General features: G+C 46.3%; 1 long non-coding RNA gene across 3 annotated transcripts in view; it reads left to right on the top strand.

Moving 5' to 3' along the window:
• The window catches only part of LOC114011106 (uncharacterized), a 32,421-nt gene extending 16,568 nt beyond the window's left edge, over positions 1-15,853 (top strand). For 2 of the 3 annotated variants that reach the window (XR_008745939.1, XR_008745937.1), the window contains 3 exons: positions 1,645-1,772; positions 4,785-5,065; positions 11,211-15,853. This is a non-coding gene — a long non-coding RNA (uncharacterized LOC114011106). The remainder of the gene's footprint in view (positions 1-1,644; positions 1,773-4,784; positions 5,066-11,210) is intronic. The other variant, XR_008745938.1, reaches the window with a different exon arrangement.
• Positions 15,854-21,626: the final 5,773 nt, after the last annotated feature.

Below are 21,626 nucleotides of genomic sequence, written 5' to 3'. Positions count from 1 at the left end.
GATGTAATCCTTTGACTTTACAGAAGTCCAGTATTGTTGTCCTCCTTCAGTGCAGCTGGAGGTGGTGCAAGTCCTCCCGGAGGGGAGTCAGACCATGATTTCTCCTCAGCGTAGTTGCCTGCTGCAGAACTACAAGAGGGGAAAGTCTGTAACTTGCAGTATTTTTGCTCCATCTCTTAAAGAAGGAATTACTCAAACTCATTAAAAAATGTTACAGAGGTAAAACTGTCTAGCTCATAGATCCTTTCATTTCCTACTCTAATAACTTTGATTTTTTTTTAAGAAAAAGCTAACACCACTATATGATCACTTGCAATTTTTTGCATTTTCATGGAACATGCATGCAAAAAGCCCAGCTGATGATGATTTCTGCCAAAGGGTTTGAAATAAAATCCTGGCTTTAGTAGTAAAGTAGCAGTTTTTAGCACTTTGTAAAAATTCCAAATGTTTAAAAAGTCACAGAATCCATGATTGCTGTAACAAACCCTAAGTGCTGCTAATCATAGCAGTAATGAGCTTTTAATACTAAAATCTTGCTGGCAGATAGGTTGGGAGGAAAGGGGTATGTTACCTGTGTGTGCTGAGATGGTACATTGTTACATGCTCCTGAGCTTCTCACTTGTTTTTTTGTTTCACCAGTTACAGATGTATGCCAGTTTTCTCAGCCTCTTCACAGAGAAACTGGATGTCTTTTTTGAAGAGATGTTTTAGTTGGGTGGAAATTACTGGACTCACTACAAGGGGCAGGTAGTCCAAACCTGTGGCCTGTATCACGTAGGCTTTTTGGGTCCACGTTGAACAGCGCACGGTTAGCCAGGCAGGGAACCTATTTGCTAGTCCAACGGTGGCTAACTGCAACTTGGTAACAAAGAAGGAAAACCAGCACTCGCAGCACTCGCCGCGCTCTCTTAGCCCTTACGCCTCCTAGCTAGAAAACTTACTCCTGGTCTGTATGTCTCACTCTGTTTTCAGTGTGAGGTTGCGTGCCCTGCATTAAGCCAAAAGAACAGCTCCGGGCTGTGCCATGCCCCGTGGAGAAAAGTCCCACCTTGTGGCTAGGGCTGCCAGCCGCTCTGCTGGGAAGGGGCGTGCTGATGTTGAGTCAAGCAGCCCTTCCAGCATTATAAAGCCTCGCTGGGCAAACAAACGCCGAGCTGCCTGTGAAGCAGGGTTTACTGCTGAGACGTTTCTGTACCACATGGACTCTGGACTCGTCGGCCAGCAGCCTGGAGCTTCCCTAACAGAGCCTCTGAGACTGATGGAGGCTGATGGCACGTGGCCGTGAAACAGACCTGGTGAGAAAGGGGAGGCTTGCGCACTGGCTGGTGGTTGCTGACTAGATCACACTCATCCTGGAAAAAACGGTCCAGGAGAAAGACATACCAACACCATCACACCTCCAGGTGAATGTCTCCATATGGGTGGACCAGGCTAGGTCTTCATTTTGAGACTAAAAAGATTTCCTGGCCTGAAGAAACGAGGCATTTCACTCCATACGGATGGACCGTTAGGGGTTATTAATACACACCTACTAGCCATTTTTGTTTTAAGAGTATCAAGTAGTACTGGTACCTACCACCTGTAGTTATTTTCTTTTTTTTTTAATGGATTAGGTTGAAAAAAGTTTTCTTCTCTGTGCTGCAGGCCCAAAGCCGTCCTCACGGGCGTGAGGAGGCTGGAGTACTGTGCCAACCCCTAGAGATGGATGTTTGACCCAGAAGCACAGATCCCTGTACCGCACCCAGTACTAGCGAGTACCGGTCTAAGCAGAGGTGAGTCCAAGATGCTGGGCCACCTGGGAAGAAGCTACTTGAGGGTCACCTGCTGCATGGTGACATGTGCATGCAGGCTTTCTGGTTTCTGAGAGGCACACGTAGGGTCCACGTCCCAACACAGCTGGCTCATGAAGACAAGAGAAAGCTGTGGTAAGCCCAAAAAAGTTGCCTGGGTGGCACATCTTGTGCTGCCTGCTTTGTGGAAGAAAGGTGGAAGATGAAACTCCCCAGTGAGTAAAGTAACAGGACAGAAACACTGCAGTGTTCCTGCAGCATTGCGCGTGCTTCTGTAGCAAGCAGCAGTTTATAAAGCACTTGATGATAGTCTAGTAAAGGCAGGAATTTTTCAGTGCCTTAGATGGGAAGGGGACTAAGATTGTAGTAGTAAGTTAATGTAAATATCTTTAAATGTCTCAGAGTAATTACCATGTAAAGAACTGCCTTTATCACTGTTAACACTTGTCTGCCTCGCTTAGGCATTCTGAGGGAAAAAAGGAAACGGCTGAAATGCTGCTTTTCTGCAGCACGTCCCTAGTATGCCAGAGCAAGCTTTCTCAGTAATTTGTTAACGTAGGACAAAAAGCAACACCTTTCTTTCTGAGCAAGCAGGCTGTATTGATTTCCCTTAATGCCATCTGGCAAAGCTACCTGCTCCTGCTGCTCTTTGGGTGCCGGAGAGCCACCCCGACCTTCAGCAGTGGTGCTTTTTGGTGGCAGCAGAGCCGGGGACGGCTGAGTGCCAGCCCAGTCAGGGAGCCGTTTGCCTTTGTGTTTGGGTTCTCCCAGAATGGAACCTGAGCTCTGGGACCACTGTGACACCTGTAAGTGACTCGAGGCACTTCGTTCCTTCTGCCCTGGGGTCCGGTGGGTTTTCCCGCCCCAGGGCAGGGATGAAGCAGGATCCGTTGGCATTCCATGTCCCGCGGCAGGGTGCTGCAGGGGCCCCACGGGCCGGGGAACGCACCTCTGCGGCGAGGCTGCTGCGGGGCAGCCTGGCACTGCTGCAGTTTAAACCGTGACCGACCGGTTTCCGACGGTCCCCTCACGGCAGCGGCGGAGGGAACGGGCGAGGTCGGCGGGGCGAGGGATTCCCGCTGCGGCCCCTGGCAGCGACGGCGGGGCCCGCCGGGGCCGGGGCTCCCCGGGGCAAGGTGAGCGGGGCGGCGGGACCCTGCACCGCCTGCGGACGGCCGGGTGTCGCTGCCGAGCTGCGGGGCTGCCCGGGGGGAGCTGTGGGCTGCGGGACCGGCACCGCGGGGGAAGGTGGGGGCTCTGGGGCCGGCGGGTCCCGGGGAAAGCCCCGAGGAGGGCGGCGGGGGTCGCTGCGGACGCTTGGGCGGGGGGGAGCGGTGTCCCGGCAGGGACGGCCGGGGGTGCCGGGGCTCGGCGCTCGGTGCCGCCGTGGTGACCCGGCACACGGCCGCCAGTGCGGCTCCGTTGCCGGTGTCGACCGGGTCCCCAGGGGCTCCCCGCGGCGCCCCGGCCCCTGGAGCGGGACGGCCGCGCCCCTCAGCACATGCGCGGAGGCGCCCCGGGCACCTGAACGCAGTACCGGTGGGCTACGCCGAGCATGCGCGGTGGCGTCCCGTCCCTCCTGCTGCCGCCTGGCGGCCGAGGCGCCATATTGCAGGTGGGGCTCTGCGCATGCGTGCTGCGCATCGCTACCCGCCGGTAACGGCAATACGGTGCTCCGGTGCCTGCCAGGCGGAGCAGTCGCCGCCGCCGCCCTTATCGCTGCCTCCCGGTAAGGAAACGTGGGCGTGAGGGGCGCGGGGCCGCCGCGTGCTCACTGCCGCCCCCTGCTGGCCGCATCGGGGTACTTCAGGGCCCCGCACCTGGACCCGGCCGCGCCGCCGCCCCCTGCCGGCAGCAAGGCGGCACTGCGGCACGGGGTCTCGTCCTGCGCCTCCTCGGCAGGACCCGGCCCGCGTGCTTAATTCATGGAATCATGGAATCATTCAGGCTGGGAAAGACCTTTTAAGATCATGCAGTCCAACCGTTAACCCAGCACTGACAAGTCCATCACTAAACCATGTCCCCAAGTGCTGCATCTACATGCCTTTTAAATACCTCCAGGGACGGTGACCCAACCACCTCCCTTGGCAGCCTGTTCCCATGCTTGACAGCCCTTTCAGTGAAAAAACTTTTCCTAATCTCCAATCTAAACCTTCCCGTGCAACTTGAGGCTGTTTCCCCTTGTCACCTGGGAGAAGAGACCGACCCCGACCTGCCTACAGCCTCCTGTCAGGCAGTCGCAGAGAGCGATAAGCCCCCCCAGGCTCCTTTTCTCCAGGCTAAACACCCCGGCTCCCTCAGCCGCCCCTCACAACACTTGTGCCCCAGCCCCTTCCCCAGCCCCGCTGCCCAGCTCTGGACACGCTCCAGCCCCTCAGTGTCCCTCCTGCAGCGAGGGGCCCAAACCTGAACACAGGATTCCAGGGGCGGCCTCACCCGTGCCCAGTGCAGGGGGACGGTCACTGCCCTGGTCCCGCTAGCCACGCTGTTGCTGACACAAGCCGGGATGCTGCTGGCCCTCCTGGCCACCTGGGCACGGTGCTGGCTCATGCCCAGCCAGCTGCCCACCAGCACCCCCAGGCCCTTTCCCCCCAGGCACTTCCCAGCCGCTCTGCCCCGGCCTGGAGCGCTGCGTGGGGCCGGTGTGACCCCAGGGCAGGACCCGGCACTCGGCCTTGTGGAACCTCATCCAAGTGGCCTGGGCCCGTGGATCCAGCCTGCCCAGACCCCTCTGCAGAGCCTCCTGCCCTCCAGCAGATCAGCACCCCTGCCCAGCCGGGTGTTGGCTGCAGACTCGCTGAGGGTGCGCTCGATCCCCTCGCCCAGATCATTGATGAATTCCTCCTGCTATGTCTTGTCACCTGCCTCTTTTAAAATTTTCATTCAACATCTCCATCTATGTGGGTCAATGCCTGCCTCTGTTTTTTTAATTCTTGCCTAAGTTTCTCGTACCCTCTCACTTTTAAAATTATCTTTTTGTGTTTATGTGTCAAGGTTCTGGCAGCGGTGGTGCTGCAGGGCTGGCTGCTGTGGCAAGACACCAGGGGCTGCCCTCAGTGGATGGAGCCAGCTCCAGCCGGCTGCAATAGGGACCTGCCAAAGCTGAGCCACAGTTCCCCAGTGCTGAGCAGAGGGGAAGGATTGTCAGACTGCTACTCCCCAAGCAAGGTGCCTTCACCAGAGTGTAAAAAGCAGCGGTGTTCCTGCCCGCTGTCCTGTCAGACTGGCCCATGAGGGAGCTGCCTGGCAGCTGGCCCGAGACAGAAGAAGAGAAGGTGAGCTATGCAACTTGTTTTTTATATGTTTTGTAAAACGAGCTAATTCCTTATGGCCAACAGGAAATGTGTCCATCTGTACTAGAACTGGGTTTGAGAGATACATGGAAATAAGTTCTTGCTGTAATTATGAAGGTCTAGTGCCTCCGTTTGTAGTAGGAAGGCTCTGTGGGGAAAAGGAGTATTTGGCTCCTTATAAGGGCTAGGAATAAATGTGGTTTCATAATTCAGAAGCCAGGATGTTTTGTGCAGCTTCCTGTAAATCTTTGGGAACACAAAGGAAACAACATTTCCTGTCTTCTCCTCTAGCCTTCTCCATTTCCCATGAAACTGCTTAACCACTTTGAGATTTTGTCTCTACTACCCAACATTACTGGCCTTTGCAATCAGGTTCCTCACCCTGTAGGGGTTCTGTAGTATGCTTTTCTACTGATAGTTACACAAGATAAGGACAGTGGAAGTATCAGAAACTTGCCGGCTCTCAGCTTCCCTAAACCAAATCAGTCACGAGGATCTTTCTACAGGTTAGAGGAAAGGAGAAGTCACTCCCCTTACTACACAGCACAGGCGACTTTCAAGTCAAGGAGAGCTAACAGTGTACAGCTCAGTCAACGCTTCAGGGTGTGACCGGTTTTAAAAAAAAAAGGGGAATGAGAGTCTTTTTCAGTCTTGTCCTTTCAGCTTTCAGGTTTCCAGTGTAAATAAAATGGATTTCTATTAGTTCTAGTTAAATTATCATCCTTTTAATAACACTTTCTTCTTGCTACATGTATCAAAGTTTTTTTTTAAAGTGTTCCTAAGAAATTTAGCCTTGTGGTACTTCTTTTTGGTTTTTTTTTTTAACCCATTGGTGAAAACTGGCAGTGCCTATCAAAACAGGCTCTTCTATAGAAACCTGCAATTTTTTTTAATACATGCACCATACAAACCTTTATCAAGTAATCAACAGAAACCATCTTTATTTAACATGTACTTTTTAACACACCAGAATAAAACCAAGAAACTTTCTCCAAAAATCTGACTGTAGTTTTGGACCTTTCTTACTTTGGAAGAGCTATACAGACAATTTATTTAAATGTGTTTAACTTCTGGACATAAATTATTTTTAAGAATCCAAGCAAGGCTACAGATTTATTTTAATAAAAGGAAACCTCAAGAGATCTGGCTAGCTTTTGTTGCTTTCTGAAACTTAGATTTTTTTTTTATCTAATATTTATGAATATACTGCACAACAAAATAAGTATTCTTATATAACTTATTTATGTACATATGTTTGAGGAAGGAATTAGCATTTTACTTAGTGTCTAAATCAGGAAAACTACTTTCTAGATGTAAAAAACCCAATTTTCCCTTTTATTTTGTCAGAAGGCATACATAATAGATACTGCCCCCAAATCTCTCTTTGCTCCTACCTTACAAGCAAAGTAAAACAAGCAGCTCTGTTTTAAATTCCCCTCTCCCCTTCTCAGATAAGTTAACCTTATACATAAAAGCCTCTTATTTAGGAAAAATATTAAGGTTTGTTCTGTATAACTCTTCACTTTTGCCTGCAACAAGCAGATGTTAAGGAATAGATTAATCAAACCTAAATGTCATTTGGAGTAACATTAGCCAACAGTTCAGGTGTAATGTAGGCAGAAAAAAACAGGGTCTGAGTTCTCTGCCAGGCAGTGTTCATTCTTGGTGAGTATATGCTTTTTCATAGCTCCACTGTAGCCTATTTAATGTTCTACTTTTGATTTTGCTTCAAATTTACATTATTTAGCTAGCTCTAAGTATTTACACCACAGTGTAAATCTAGGTGCAGGCAGCCTTATACCTCATAGACAATATTTTCCTTAGAACCCTGGCTTACGTGAGGACTCTGTGTTGTCCTGTTCCCTTGTATGAATCCGGATTTCTTCCCTTGTATGAATCCGGATTTCTTCCCTTGTATGAATCCAGATTTCTTCCTTTGTGGGTCCTTGTTATTTAGAAATACTTTGAATAGTTTAAATCCCACTGTAGCAAAACATTACGGCGTAACACATAAATTACGAAGAAAAAACTACTGCTAGCATGGATTGCTTCCCAGCGTTCATAATAACAGGGTAGCACGCTGCATTTCCAGTCCGTCACCTCTTTCTTGTCTTACTTGCTGTAGCCACAGCCTTTTGCTGTGGCTCTCCCCCTCCCCAGCAGCGGGGAACAGGCAGGGAAGGGAGGTGCCAAGAAGCCTTACCTGCCTTCTCCCCAGAAAGTCACCATCCATGTCCTCCTGCTGCTTTGGAGCGTGGATTGGAGAGATTCTGCACAGGCAGAGCCAAAGGTACTAAGAGATCTATGGCTGGAGGTGTTTTAAAGAGCAGAAAGCTGTTTAGATGAAAATCATGGTCTCTCTGTGCAATTAAATCTGGTCTCTGTAGGGCATAGAGACCGGTTGTTATATTCTGCCTCTTCATTTTTTACTTCTGCAGATTGAATGGGGAGGGGGTGTGTGTGCAGATAGCGCCTGCAATCCATAATCCTTGGCCCTTTTAGATTACACTTCAGTGGATTATTCAGATTTACCTGGTTTAGGACATTTCTGTGTAAAATATTTGCATTGCACAAAATCTATTCTTTCTACTTTTTTTTTTTCTAAGAAAATAACTGATTATCAATGTTTTATTTGAATGTGTGTTTCTCAGTTCTCTGAATTCTTTTTCCAGTGTTCTATATAACAGTCTGAAATTTATCCATAAAACTTGTAATTTTCTGACTGTAGTGAGTTTTCCTGAAACTGGGATATCATGCATCTTTTTATACAAGCTTGCTTTATCTCTGATGCTTTTCTTAAAGCTCTGATTCTTCCATAAAAGATCATTTTGTAAAAGTGTCCTAGTGAGGTTATTTCTTGCCAAATTTTCTATGGTGCACGTTAAAGCCTCTCTCTCTCTGCCACCAACTCAGCTACAGTTAATCATGCAATTTAGTCTGATGATAATTTATTCTAGCTAATGATGCATGAGATGTAAAAAGCCCAAAGGAGGAGTTTGGAGGACTGGAAATGAGGAGGGGAAAAATTCCCAAACCAAACATTCCTGCCTTTTTTCCTTGCAAACTCAGCATATCTTATGCTGAAATTACTGAGACACCATGGAGCCCTGCTTTTTTTACAGCCTTTTGGTGGTGGAATCACACTTTAAATCATTCTGCAGAAGCATGACTTAGTTAACACTTCATTATGCAAGAAGATTTCCACTATGCTGTAGTTGGCAGAAAAATCTGACTTTCCTCATGCATTTTATCCATCACCCACTTCAAATTAAGAAAATGTGACTTTAAAAGTTTTTGTCTAGAAAGCAGATGGCTGAATGTCTATTTACCCAATCGTCAGTTGTCCTAGGTGGATATGTTAAAAATATGAAAGAACAGATACCACAGTTAAATTATTATATTTCTGTGGTTTGGGGTTTTGGTTCGTTTTTGTGTTTGGGGTTTTTTTTTTCCCTTCAAGGAATAGATATTTTATTGTAAAGCCTTATTTGAAGAGTAACGTGCTTCATCTCAAGGATCAAGAGTGGCTCACGGTACAATTTTACAATGTGACTTGTTAAATTAATGTAGTAAATGAAGAATATGGTTATTTACCCACATAAGGGTTTTCAAATTGTGATCTTCAAACTACCAGTTGTCTGACGCATCATAGTAACCGGCACATACATAGTCCCAGGGCCAAATAATCTCTTTTACAACTTGTGTTAAGATAATGGGAGCCTCCAAAATATTTGAGGGTAGCAAGTGGTGTAGGAAATCTGGCAGTCATAATCTTAGTGGAATTTTTTTTTTTCAAAAAGCAGACTTATTGATAGAATAATACTACAGAGAATGATAGAATGATAGAATTGTTTAGGTTGGAAAAAACCTTTGTGATCGTCAAGTCCAACCATTAACCCAGCACTGCCAAGATACCCAGTCCCCAATGACATTCACGCTCTTCTAACGCTGGGATTCAAGCCTCTAAAAACATGTAGATACTTATGTTTATTTTCTACAGCTGAACTGCAAACTCTTTATTCAGTTTTTGCTCCTCTCTTTAAGCAAGACTTCAATTTACAATATTTATAAATTCAGACGGTGAGGTTCTATGCAGCTGAACGATAGCTTCTCTTTTAATTTTGTATCCTTTTAAGATACAAACAAGTTAAAAAAGAGATCCTTTTTAAATGGATAAATACCCTTGCCATTCCACTGGAAGTGTACTCAGAAGAAAAGAGGGGGGAAAAAACCACCGATGGCGTTGCCCTCAAAACCAGTCCAGCTGCACTGCCAGAATTCGCAAACCTGCGCCTTGCCCTTTTTTTTTGGATCTCTTTCAGCTAAATATGGTGTTCTAACTGAAGATACCTCAGTGTATTCCAATAGGCATGGGCTTACACAGAATGACTTCTCAAGGCTGGGCTCAGGTCTTTAATAATGTAATACACTGACAAAGAAATTTCTGAAATATTTTACAGGAATTGCCATCAAGAAGTCATCCAGTCCACTTCCCTGCTGTAAATATTTTTAGACCCATTTATGTAACTTGTTGAATAAGGAGTGTAGTGAATGTTGTAGAAAATCCCTGCTACTCTTATATTGTCTATTTTGCATTCTGCTAACACACAGGGTTTTTTTCTGCTGACGTGACAGGGTATCTTAAAATATTTGTAAACCAATGGCCAAAATGAGACAATTTTTAACCATATCCTGAAGTACCTCTTATTTCAAAATATCACATTATACTCTTATAAACTGCCTATATACATAGAAAGAAGCAACTAAAAGGTAGCCTCTGGTCTGTATTTCTTGAAGAAAACAATTTTACCTTACATTAAATCAGTCTGTTAATTGGTTCCATCTTTAAAATCCTCATGGCAATGTAGATTCTGCTTTGAAAACTGACATCTCCTCCAAGAAAGAAACCCACATAGTAGTGCATAAATTTCACACAATTTGAAAAGAAAGACTGCCAGAAATGAAACAGAAGGATTAAGATTAAACTAGGTTGCATTCATATGTCTAAGTTAAAATTGTGAGTAGCCTTTCTGTGGAGATAATGGAAACTCAGATGGACATGACCCTGAGCAAACTGGGCTAGGTTGCCTGTACAACTCTTGATTCTAGGAAGAATATAGAGTCATTGAGTAACTTGGGTTGGAAGGGCCTTCAGGAGGTCACCTGCTTCAGGTTCCTGCTCAATGCAGGTCTGTGTTCAAAGGGCAGTCGGGTTGCTTAGGGTCTTAGGCATTCAATTTTTTTGAATTTTCAAGGTTGCGGGCTCCACAGCCTCTCTGGGAAACATGTGACAGCATGTAACACCCAGCTCTGTCCCTGCCTAGCCACAATCTTTCTACTGCACAGCCCACCCCCACTTCCAGCCCCAATATACAGCCCACCCCCCCTTCCAGCCCCATACACAGCCCACCCCCACTTCCAGCCCCACCCCCACTTCCAGCCCCATACACAGCCCACCCCCACTTCCAGCCCCATACACTTCCTTTTACACATCCGAACTTGGGAGTTTCCTGCTCAGCCAGTCCAGCCGCCTGCTATCTACACCCATTTTCCTGCAGTTCAGGACGGCCTCTCCTCTGCATTCGGGAGGCTAGCCTCCAAGGCTGGCCAGCTCTCCTTGGCTCTTGGCTTTTCAGAGCACCCTCCCACGAGATCCTGGCTGCTAGCTGCCTCCACAAGCTGAAGTTTGGAATTTTCATTCTGCCCCTGCTGCTTCTGCTCTCTTGCTACTGCTACTATTAGCTCCCTTCACTTTTGAGGGAAAAAAAATAATAATTGTAAGGCAAGAGCCAGTAAAGTAGATCTCAAACTGTGCAAATACACTCAGTTTTTAAAATTGCCGACACTGGATTAGAATTTTAGCTGCTGCGTGGTATTACATCCAGTTGCCTTCACACTGTAAAGATGGCATAAGCTTACTCCTTGTTTTTCAAAGTGTCAGTTTCCTTGGAGGAGAGGAAAAGGTCATGAAACAGTTGCTCCTTCATGTCTGTGACTGTGCCACATGTGCTCATGGACTGCAAGAGAGGAAAAAGTGGCCTGCCAGATTCAGAGAGCAATTTGCCCTGCTTCTGTCTGTGCTTGAGAGAAGGTTATGGATATTTATTTTTTGTCTGATTATTTTTAGGCTGCCTTTGAATTTCAAACACCCTGAGATCTGACAAAAGCTGTGCTGGCCATTCTCTGAACTGTAATCCTCCCCAACCGATTCTTTGCTGGCCCTCTCCATGGCATTTCGGTGAGAGCACAGCAGATTCGTTTCCGTCTTCCAAATGGAGCACCCCAAAAGCTGTCATCTGCTTTCTGTCATCTGGTATGTCATGACATAATTCCAACTGCTTGCTCTTTTTTAACCCTTTCTCGCTCCACATGTGATATAGAATTGTCTTTCCTCCTCTCTCTGCTGTGGGTTTTTGTGTTGCCTGTCTCTGCCTTTACCTCTAGAGAGGAAGGTTTCTAGAGGGAAGATTTCACATAGAATATAAAGAGATTTGGTTCTCAGCCCAAGTGCTCAGTACTCCTCTGAAAATAAACGTGCTTTCCATCACCACTGAAGAGTCTTTAAAAAAATTTTTTCTGTATGAGTAAATCTACTTATCTCAGCATTTGAGGACCCACATTTTATTTTAAACAACAGAAGAATCAAGCAATAAAAAAAAATTATTGAAGTGCTGAAATTGGCAGTGATAAAGCTGGTATTTTATTAAATATAACCTATTTGGAACCTATTTAAGTGACTGGTAAAGCGTTTAAAACGTATTCAGTATTTACATAAAATTTGACTTCATATGGTAGAAGCCTTCCTATTGTGGTTCCCAGGCAGAGCACAGTTATTGGAATTCATTGCTTGGCTGGTTCTTTGAGGGGTCAATTTCCAGTAGTTTCCCCATGACTGGTAGGATCTGAAGGCACTGAGGAAATCCCGATGAAGACAGCTGACCACATTGCATCACAACTGATGCAAATTAATTGAGCCCAATTTATGCAGGGCTACATTTACTTGCAAGAGAGCTAAGCTTTGGTCCCTGCAATAAAAGCAAAATGTCAGGGAGGAAAGGTCAGAGACAGACTTCAGAAGTTGCTGCGGAGAAGAATCAGTTATTTCAGCTCCCCACTTTAAACCTGAACTCAGTAATATTCTTCCCTACGTTGTGGGTTTTCCATAGGGATCTCCCAGTTTGTTGAAGGAATAACCAGGCTGGAGAGGGAATGGTTGAAGGTAGTAAAGCAACATGTCAAACCCCTTTTTTCCACATTATAAATTCAACTGTCTGGGAGGAAACCACCTCATGACTTGGAGCACTTTAGGGCGAACATTAATAATAACGAATTCTAATTGGTCATTATTGCTTGAACAGAAAATATCGGATTTCATTTTCACCAGGAGGAAATGAAAATGTCATGTACTGTAATATGACAAGCATGGAATTTACAGTAGTGATATGTACTTGTAATTACCTTTATATGTGTAAAGGCACACAAAGCAGAACACCAGGGAGGCTGTTTTACAACAGATTTAATCAAGAGAACATCCACGTCTCCTCGTAAACTTACTTAACCAACTTTGAAAAAAGAATGGAGTTGATTAGACAGGTTAATGGGGTGATGTCTTTATAAATGACAGATGGCCACGTTAGAACAGAAAGTTGTTCACTCTCCATTTTTTATTTTATTTTACTTATGAGACTATTTTACTGCTTTTTTACTTATGAAACATTGCTCATACATTTTTGATTAGCAGTGGTTCACTGAAAAAAAAAGCAATTTCCAATGCAACTGAACTTTCAACTGGATGGATGTTGTCATTATGCTTAAGTGGCAATAATCAAAACGAAAATACAAAATGAATTTTTTGGAATTCCAGGTCCTTATAAACATTCTGACCTCCCCACATTGGCCTGCAAATGGAGAAAAGTGCTTACAGATTTGCAAGCTCATAAGAACGTAACAAAGGAAGGTAATATGAAGAAAGAAGGTAGCTTTTTTATGATAAAGGGAACCCATTAGTAGTGAATTTGACAAAGTAATTAAAAAATTAGAATTCAAAAAAAGGCAAGAGTCTTGGAAAAAAAATCCGCCTTGGACATAATGATTTTATCTCAGAATTATCAAAGCGTAGAATGTGGAATAGCCTTGCTTGTTAGTCTTCGCTCAGATATATGAGGTATCACACAAACCGTACTAACTGAAGGAGGATTCACTGAGTACCTACACAAAGACCTCTGGTACGTGCTCTGGGGACCCTGGCCAGGCTTGAAGAAGAAGAAGTGCAATAGCTGAAGTCGTTGTTGAAAGCCACCGCCACAGCAGCGTCTTTCCTGGTGTCTTTCCTGGACAGCAGGCTGCTTGGCAGAGGTCTGTGTGCCGGCATGTGCCACAATCAGTGAGGCTCTGCCTAAAGATTTCCAGTGCCCGCTTGGCTGTTAGATAATCACAATCCTGTGATTCTTTTTGCAGCATTCTCTCATCTCTCTACTCCCATATGAAAAATGGCCATTCCTAACCAGCCTAGAAATAATGACAAAATCATGTGCGTTGCTAACCTTCTACTCTTTTTGCCTCCTCCTTTGGCATTTGTCACTGATCTGAAGTGTACAGCTTCCTCATCTGATGTGGGTACTTGATTAAAACAATCCTATCAAACATCTCTCTAGCCTTCCAGACAAGAATTCGAAAACCAAAGTCTATCAGGAATGTTTTATCTTGAAAATTTCTGTGTGAATTTAGGATTTATGAGAAGCACTGGACTAAATTTTGGAAAAACTCTGGATCCGTGGGGCCTTTGTGCATTTATCAGGATTGAAGTACCAGTGCAGTGAAACAATCCTTAAGTATGTATGTGAAACTCTGCAGTAGATAGCAGTAATGAAAGATGATTCTAGATACTCATTCAGGACAATGTGGCTGCAGCAAGTCAGAATCTGGCTCAGAATTTTTGCAAGCTTTCCAAGTGCTAGCATACTGATGATTTTTGAATAAAGTACAATAGTGTATCACAAGTTTAATTTCATTTATCTGTAGATAAATTTCCATAATGGTGGCTAATCCTCATTAAGGGGAACAGATTAGCTTATCCCTTAGCTAGGTGAGTAGGTGGCTGGCAGCTGCAGAGAGGTAGTGGTCTAGCTTTTAGTGGAAACGTTATAATCGGCAGGTTTGGGTGATAGTTTGAAATCATATTTAAGTTACTACACAACTCAATCGACTTGTCCCACAATTCAGTCTTATTAACACAAAGAAAATAATTTTCACACAGGGTATTCATCTAGGTAATAGCTGTGACTGGCTTTGTGTTCCGTTTTGGCATTTCCAACAGATTAATTGCTGTAACGTCAGTAGCACCACTTATCAGTGAATTACCATCTGGTCCAGCGTTGCCAAACTGAGATGGACATCGTGCCATGGAAATTGTTAAGATCTACCTTTGCTCAATTAATTTCTTAAGTTCAGTCAAACTTTTGCCACGTCATAATACCACATCCAACCCCGTCTGCCAGATTCCAGATTTTCTGCAGAGCTCCTATTTTCCTCAGAGTTAGCTAGACACTCACAGCATTTTGAGGAGGAGGTACGATTTTTTTTTGTTTTCAGTTGGTGCTGACTGGAGTAATGAGATCAGTGGTGGATCTCTGGTGTCATAAATGTAGTAGGGATAGGATGTAGGGGATAATATAGAAAGGATTATGCAAAAAGATTTGTATCTTCAGGAAATACTAACTTTCACAATGCCTGATGCTTAACTGTAAGCTATTGTCTGCCAGCACGTGGCTGCCTTGCAAAGTACTCAGTTTGAGTGCCTTGATATACAAAATACCATAGCTCATCTATTCAGACAATCCTTGATCACTTTATTGTGATTTCTTAAAGTAAGTAAATATGTAAAAGAATGTTCCTTGCTATATGGTTATTATAATCCTATGGAAGACTGCAGTTTAGAAGAGCCTGGTAAATGCTGCAGTCTTCTAAATCTTTTCACTCTCTTTTCGTTCTGTTCCTAAAACACCGATTCCCTTGATTCTTTACTTCTCTGTATGGGCTGTTTCCCTGTTCACCTCCTTGCCATTGATCCCTGTTTCTATTAAAACAGTCTCTTTGTCCCCATGGCTTCCACTTTCTGCGGTTCTGTTCTCTGTTAAATTCACCTCACTGTTTTGATACAGTCCCTCTCCTTCCTTCCAGGACATGAAGATCACCTCCTCTTACTTGTCCTGCTCACCCTCCTACACTCAGTCCTATCAAACCTCCCTCCAACAGAGCCTCCTCCCTCTGAATCTGTGCAAGTACCTCTTCTCTGCAGGGAGAGCTATACTGAAAAGGAAATGAGGTGATAAAAAAACGTGTGACAGATTAAAATGCAAGTTAATTAGTTAGTACTTATAATATAGAAGTTTCAGGCGAGCCAAAGTCAATACAGATCCAAAATATATAAAAGCTATTTAAAAAGAAGAAAAACAAATACAGCACGAATTCTCAGAGACACCACCCAGCACCACCTTTTTCTTTTTGTGCTGCTTTTTTTTCAGTTGCTGCATGCTCGCTGGGAAACAATGGCTTAGCCAAAATCCTCAGGCTTTTCTGTTCTCTTCTGGTTTTACTTCAGCATTGTGATCCAGAGAAGTACTAAAAGCCAGAGAGAGATTACATAGCTTATGCGTTCATTACAAGAGCATCTCTGATCTTTGCAGTTGTAACTATACAATGGAGCTGAAAGACTGAAGCATCACAATAGGTACTGTTTCAATAACAATAATAAAAATAATAATAATTCAAGGTTTTCTTACTAATTTCTTTCTGTGATGTAGTAAAGGCCTGTAACTGCATTTACTCTACTCCACAGATCTTAATCCAGTCTCTGTGAGAAGTGATTTGTTGCGGATTTCAAAACATCCTCTGAGATCATACTAGAGTTTTACACCAAAACCCTCTCATAATCCCTCTCAGAACTCTAATATGAAGCTATTTCTAGCTCTTTTGCTTCTTTTGAACTCTTTGCATTCAGTTCTTGCCTTTTAAATAGCAAAATCAGGTTTGGCTGAAGAGTTTGAATATACCTGAGAAATGACTGCAGTGCAAGGCAGGTGTAATAAGGTGGGTGGGTACAGCTGCTGCCAGGCCAGGAGCAGCTGCTTCCAGAAGCTCACAGAAGCCTTCGGGTCCAGCACAACAAGGCAGGTAAGTGCAGGCTCCAGGCCACCTTCCTCCAGCACACTCTGCAAGCGTACAGGTACCTGACCTGATGAATATGGCATTTGAACTCAGGTTTTGGTGAATAGGGCCTTACTAAAGAAATGTGGTTTGTCGTGTCTTCTGTACGCTAATATTATACATCTTTGTTCTGCTCAAACACAGCGCAGGGTTAACTACCAAAGCAGAAAACAAAGAAAACATGTCTTACAGAGCTGCCAGAAACTGGATTCTTAAGAACTTTTACAACAACAATTACACCTTTTAGTGCAAATGAGGGAGTGGAAAAAAGGCTAACAAAATAAGGGCGTATGACTCAAAAGGAAAAGTCAGGAGTGCTCATTAAAAACAGTGCACCATGAGTTGTTTCATATGTTTATTCAGAATTTGCTTTGGTAAATGTTCATGAGATATTTCCTGATATGGCTTGGATAGAGCAAGCAATTACACTGACATTCTGAAGATCCTTTCTAAGCTGAAGGAACGAAATAAATGAGCTAAAGCAGCTTCTTCAGCTCAGTACCAGAATGATTTCCTCAGCGAATGGAAATGCATTTTCTAATGTCACCTAGCTGAGACTCATTAAGCATTCAATTATTAATTCAGTGCCTTTCAAAACACTGATAGCAGCAATCTGCCAATCATGAACATGTGATGCAAATGAAGAGATACGCTGATTACACTTCTAAACAAAAATCAGTAAAATTCACCATATGCATTTTAAAAAAAAAAATTGCTTTACTTTACTCCCCACACTAGCTATTAACACACGAGAAAAGATACCCCCGAGTCTTCTCTCCCTGCAGCTGAACAGTCCCAGCTCTCTCAGCTTCTCTTCTTGCATCCGATGCTTGAGTGGCCTCACCATCTTTGTGGCCTGTCACAGGACCCACCCCAGTACACCCATGTGTCTCTCACACTGGGGCGCACAGAATGGGACACGGCATCCCGGATGGGGTCTGCTCAGTGCCAAACAGAGGGTTCGGAAGACTTGATTAGAGCTTCTAAACAAACACATGTGGTAACACTTTAAATAGGTTATTTAAACAAAGTATATTTTTCTTAAAATCAAGTTCAGAGACTTTACCGGTACTTTCTATAATATGTTATGGCATTCATTCCCGGTCTGGGATTTAAGTTCATTTTTAATCCATGCTTTGTGATTTTCTTTTGGGTTGTAAGGTTTAGAGAAAACTTTGTCATTTTTTATTCCCTTAGCTCAACATTTCCAGTTTGATTGTGGAAGGTAGAACCAGCATTAGACTTGCACTCACACTGGGGAACTCAGGGCAAAGGATTAAGACAAGGTTTACTCCCAATTCTCAGCTATACTTTAAATAACTTTTATCTAATGTAGTCTATTTCTCCAGATCCTGGGTGGTGGGGTTTTGGCAACTACCTTGGTTGCTTGAACATAAAACCAGCCCAAATAGAGAACAGATCACCTGGAGAATTTGATGTTGGTTTTACATGGCTGAAAAATCAAATTAAAACAATTGTCTTTGGAACCCTAAACTGGCAGTCTGCTGAACATTACCGGCCTTGACTGATGCACATACCCCATTGCCTTTAACACTCGAGACCAGTCAAGTGCAAAAACGTGTACTTAGCCTGTTTAAAGGCTCAGATAAAAATTGTGTCTTCCTTATAAGAGGGAGGATAATACTTTAGGAAACTACAGGTTGTTGGAAGAAGGGTTCGCCGGAGTCAAGAAGACGCTCAATATGAGTTATGCACCTTGCTCAACTTTATCAGTTTCTAACACTACTTACATAGAACCGATACACATGCATATTCGTAAAGCAGAAATATAACTGGTTAGTAGTCTCTAAACGCGCGCGGTTCTCACACCCCTAATTATCATGACTAAAATAAGCATTCTATCCACGTAGCTAATTGTGTTGCTGTGCTTCAGCCTTGTAGTTTGTTACTCCCTATTTTCCCATACCGGTCCCCATCTTTCTTGGCCCTGCACCTGCTTTCCCAGCAGCTGTATCTTGTTACAGCCACGGCCTGTTGGCACAACGTAATTACTTGGTCTCAGGACTCAAGAATAGCTCAAGGCCACCTTTCTCGTTAACTTCAGCACAGCAACTTCAGTACAATTGTGATTGCAGGCCTATTCTAATACCAGGCCTGGATTGTGCAGATCTTCAGAGATTCTAAGGCCATGCTTCTGCAGCCATTCTTCTACAACAGGTGATTCAGGAAGCCAGGGAAGCTCAAGCAACAGACATGAGAAATCTAAAACACACGTAAGAAATGCATCAGGAGACTCTAAGATTAATATGTCAAGATTACACAGTGTGTGTATAACCACGCAAGCTCGCTGTAGCTTTGTAAAGACTGAACGTGTCAGCACTACAGTTCTAAAAATTTCTAATTCTGAGGAAAAAACTGCAGATGTTTCCTACTCAAATTAGAGATTATCATCTCTTCCTAATGATGTATGCATGTATGTATGTAACTGAGGGAGACAAGGAAAGAAAGGCAAGATAAAAGGAGCTCACTCCTTTCTTAGGACTTGGAAATTCAAACAGGAAAGCACCTATGAGATGCTCTAGTCTTGACATACATTCTCTGGATAAACATAACAATGTAAGAAAATTATATAGGAAAGGAATGGAAAAAGCATTATAATAGAACATGTTCCAGATTGTCTTTTCTTTTTGCCCCAAAACCATGGGAAATTTGATACCAACACACACAAAGTATGATGTTCCTAAACCAGGCCATGGCCAAGTTAAAATATTATTTAATAATAATATATCAAGTTATAATAATAGTTAATACGTAATAATTACGATCTTCTTTAGCATGCTTATCAGAAACATTGCACATCACTTCAGAAAGCCATTTTCCAGGAAAACTGTGGTTTGATTTTTGTTTGCATCTTTTTTGTGTAAACAGTCAGGGAGGCATACATTTAAACAATTTTGTCGCAAACATGATGCAATATCAAGAACAAGGTGAAATTTTTATTTACCAGACAAAACACCCATTGGCCTCTTTGGAATTTCACTAGAGTCAGATTTCAAAGCACGGAATTTTTTTACCTAAAGGTTCATTCCCTTTCCCTCCATAGAATTAAAAAAATGACAGCTGTTTATATCGCAGAGGATGTTGATCATATTTGTGAAGTGTTAAAATGTACTTAAATTTATTTTTTTGTCCTATATCTGTCTGCCTGTCTGCAAGTTAACGCCCAGGTCCCTGAAATGGTCCTTCCTTGGGAAGCCTTTGATGCCGTCATGTTGCTGTGATACTTTGTTAATAAAACTCATAAGCTTGCCTGCCTGTTCCACAGCTGCTATGAGGTCACGCAGTCCTTAGAATAATCCTTATTAACGCAAGCAGTCTTGTTAAAAATGCAGAGCGGAAGACTCCTTGAATGAAGAGTCCAGAGGAGCAGACCCTCTTAATTCTTTATTGCAAGAGATTCACCATATTCATATACACAAATAGGTTTACTTAAGCGGTCAAACAAAAGGTTCATTGCATCTGAGATAAATATGCGCTCGTATTTGTAGCTCAGGTCACCTCAGAAGGGAGCACAGAAAGGGCACAGATTCTGGTGCTTTGCAACCACCAGTAGCAGGACCGGCGGTTTTACGTGGAGGTTTCCAATGCGGATTTTCGTTGACAGTTTGCATGTGCAAGCGTATGCGCTGATGGCAGGTACAGCTGCTGCACCCAGAGTCTGCTCCCCGCCTTTAACAAGGGGACTTTGCTCCCTCCGCAGCGCGCATCCCGCTGATTTTCGGGTGCCATCCGATAGGGCGCTACGGGCTGACCGTCACGGCAGCTCCCGGCAGGTGCGGGACGGAGGGACGAGGGCAGAGGGGGGGGTTGCGAAGGCAGGTGCTGCGGGGCGGCAGCGGTGCCGGCAGGGGCACCTCGGGGCCAGGCCCTCCCGCCCGGCCTGCCCCTGCGCCCAGAGGCAGCCCCGGGCTCCCGCCGCCGGGCCGCCCCCGCCCCCTCAGCGCGCCCGCTCCCCTCGGGCGCTGCACAAGCTCCGGCCGGGAGCGGCCGCCGCTCGGCGGGAAAAGCCGCTGGGCCGGCCCCGGGGAGCTGCGGCCCCCCCGCGGCTCGGAAGCCCGGCCCGGCGGCGGGGAGGGCAGGCGGCGCCTCTGCCTTCCCCCCCCCGGGGACGGGACCGCCGACTGCGGGACGCCAGTGGGCTTCGGTACTCGGCGGGGGCTGAGGGGCGCCGGTTTTCAACATTGCCGCGTCCTTCGGTGAGACCGGGGGGCGTTTTGGGCGGGGGACGGCCGCCCGCCAGTGACACCCGCCCTCCGGCGGCGCAAGGGGCTGCGTCGGGCCCCGGGCCGGCCCCGGTGGGCTTCGACAGGGGTGCCTCTCCCCGGCGGGGCGGGGGGCAGCCGCCCCGCTCCCCCTGCGGCGGGAGCCCTTACACATCCTCTGTCCCCCCCGAAGGCGCTGCCCGCAGTGCCACCCGCCTGCCGCTGTCCCCCCGTTTGCGGCCCCGAAGGTAGCGCGCGCAGCTGGTTTCGTTCCTGCACGCCGGTTCTGCGACTCCTATACGGTTTGTTTCATTCTTAAAAAAATACAAACCCAAACAAGCCGCCCCTCCCCATGAAAAAAAAAAAAAAAAAAAAGAATATTTGCTTCAGGAACGGCGGGCTTCAGTCACAGAACAGTGCAAGGAAGTTTGGGGCAAGTTGTTGCACGCAGCGCCGGGGCGGCCGCGCCCCCTCGGGCAGAGCAGCCCCGCCGAGGGCGCCTCCTGAGCAGGCGGGGGGGGCGGGAAGCGGCGGGGCTGAAGCGCTGGGTGAGGCTCCGGGGGGAGGACGGAGCGCTCCCGCCACCGCTCCCGCGGCCCCAGCCCCTCCCTCGCCCCCCTCCCGCCGCCGCGCCCCGCTCACCTGGCGCACCTGGGCGTGCGCGAGCCAGCGGCACCCGCCCCGCGCGGCAGCGCCCCCGCCCCGCCCCGCCCCGCCCGAGGCGCGCAGGCGCACGGCCCCCCGCCCGGCAGTGCCCCGGCGGCGCGGCGCTGTCATGGCGGCGGCGAGCGGCAGCAGGAAGCGATGGGGCTGAGCGAGACCGCGGCGTGAAGCGGCGGCGGCGGCTGCTGCTGAAACTTCGCGAGCCTGGGGAAGAGAGGGGCGGCTGGCGCTGCGCAGCCCGTCTTCCGCAGCCGGCAAGCGGGACAGAGCAGCCGCCTGCCGGCCCCGCAGCCGGGCGCCGGGGCAGCCCCGCGCCCCCTCCGCCGCGGCGCCGGGCAGCGAGCGGTGAGTGCGAACTTGCTGTGGCGGCGGGTCGCTGCACCTGTCCGCGCCGGCAGCCGGAGCGGCGGCGGTGCAAGAGCAGGAGTCGGAGGCGCGGCAGGCAGGGAGCC

The sequence above is a fragment of the Falco peregrinus genome, chromosome 2 (assembly GCF_023634155.1).
Source record: "Falco peregrinus isolate bFalPer1 chromosome 2, bFalPer1.pri, whole genome shotgun sequence".
In the NCBI taxonomy this organism is placed as follows: Eukaryota; Metazoa; Chordata; class Aves; order Falconiformes; family Falconidae; genus Falco; species Falco peregrinus.
Note: the sequence above shows the minus strand (reverse complement) of the source record. Positions and strands in the feature narration are given on the sequence as shown.